A 2069-nucleotide genomic window follows, 5' to 3' on the forward strand; every position below is an offset into this window, starting at 1 on the left:
CTCCAGATACAGCTCTGGCGTAGCACACACGCGGGTAATAATTGTACGATCCGTACCTTTTTAACAAACCCACTCACTACTCCCCCTATACTGTTACGTAATTGGTAAACATATCCCTAAGAGCCTTGAAGGACATTGTCCCAGAACTCCACAACGTAATAAGTACTTGCAGCCAGAAATCCGTGGATTGATTTTGATTTGTCGAATGTCACCGTTTGGAACAAAAAATGATGTTAATTAGTTTCAGAAAACTTTTCCGACTGATACCTCGGACATTGTACTAATCACAAAAACCAAATAATCATCTTCCGGATGCAAGCGCATATTTCCAGAGAGCAGTGGCTATGGTAAAACGACAAAGATTTGTGGGCTGTGGACAATCCTCTGAACAGCTCTGAACTACTCCCATCCTCGCACCAACTGAGGATATCGGCTATCTTCGGTCGTATTGCTGTCGTATTCCTTGCGGTTTCCGCTTTCCTTTCGCTGGATTCTGGCTGACCGACCGGAAAACCGACCGAGAATTCGGGATAGCTTCACAAACAAGCCTTGCTGTTGAAAATGTGAACACTGCATCGTTGTCGTTCCCAAGGCGCTGCTTCGAAAAAGTCCAGGGCGGTTTCGATGGATTTGCAACGGTAATAAATTTCTTTGTTGCCGGGGGCTGTCTTCCTACGCTGTTTATAGAAAACAACAATTTATTAAAACATAAAAAATAAATAGTTGAGGCTTACATTAGTTTCGGATTAGCTTATTGGATTAGTCAATTGGTGTCACCGCTGCCTATAAGCACAAAATAAACCATGCAAAACTTCGGCAAACAAAAAACAGTTGTCAAAACAAACAAAAATATAAATAAATAACTTTGAATTCACCTCGCACGATAGGAGAGACTTGGGTTTCACGGGTTTTGTGGGGGGAAAAACTATTAAGGAAACAGGGGTGAAAAATTCCCAAAAAAGAGTTTGATTGTTTTTCAATAGTTCCAGGCGAAATAAAATACAGGTTTATTGAGAAAAGTGTCTCATAAAAACGAAAGGAATCATTTGAGCGAAAAATATTTTTTCACGGGAAAGGTCTAAAAAGTTTGAAGACAAATGAGTTATCTCGCATATTCGCCCTGTCATAATGAAATGAGTGGCAGACAAATGAGTTTTATTCTCATTTCTGAGAAAGATTCCTGTGTGGCACTAAAATTGCACTTGGTGTTAATTATGTAAAGGCAATTGGCGAATAAAGGTTACATGAAGGAGAAGAAGTCGAAAGATGATATTTGAGAAAAAAAATGCACCGGAAGCAGACGGATATTTTTTAAAAATCCTGAAAATCTAGGAGCATTATATTTAAAAACGGTTGCAGAACGGGGTTGAACTTTTCTTATCTATCTTCTATCTATATACATAAAAATGAATTTCTGTCTGTCTGAACCTTATAGACTCGGAAACTACTGAACCGATCGGCGTAAAAATTTGTATGCAGAGGTTTTTGGGGCCAGGGAAGGTTCTTGAGATGATTCGAGACGCCTCCCCTATTTGGAAAAGGGGGCTCCCATACAAATGAAACATACATTTCTGTATAACTCGAGAACTAATCAGAAAATAAATTTTAGGCGAAACGAAGTTTGTCGGGTCTGCTAGTATTGTATAAAAACACATCATTTCGATTTTGAATTTTATTTTGTAATATTGCACTTTATACATAGTATAAGAAGAGTCCAACCCCGTACCGCTAATCGTTTTTAATTAAATTGCTCCTAGAATTTTTGAGAGTTTTAAAATAATTTCCGTATGCTCTCCCGCGCATTTTTTTAAAAATATATTCCTTCGACTTTTTCTTCTTCATGCAACCTTTTTTCGCCAATATCTAATTGATTTGAAAGCATCAAAGCAAGCTTGATATGAACAACAACGTAGAGTTACCAAAATATCAATCAAAGCAATCGTGTTAGCAGTCAAAGATATGTGGTCAACCATCACGGACTAGAGTAAAAGATTTTCAGCAGACCTCCGCTTGCCAAGCAGCATGATAATCTCCACAATTCCCATATGCATCAGAGAAGTATTCTCATC

At 38.3% G+C, this 2069-nt stretch overlaps 1 long non-coding RNA gene across 1 annotated transcript; it reads right to left on the bottom strand.

Moving 5' to 3' along the window:
* Positions 1–237: 237 nt before the first annotated feature.
* Positions 238–916, bottom strand: LOC134205444 (uncharacterized). The gene is made up of 2 exons (XR_009978142.1): positions 735–916; positions 238–677 (listed from the first exon to the last, which is right to left on the bottom strand). It is a non-coding gene; the product is annotated as an uncharacterized LOC134205444 (long non-coding RNA).
* Positions 917–2069: the final 1153 nt, after the last annotated feature.

Source organism: Armigeres subalbatus, chromosome 1 (genome assembly GCF_024139115.2).
Source record: "Armigeres subalbatus isolate Guangzhou_Male chromosome 1, GZ_Asu_2, whole genome shotgun sequence".
NCBI lineage: Eukaryota > Metazoa > Arthropoda > Insecta > Diptera > Culicidae > Armigeres > Armigeres subalbatus.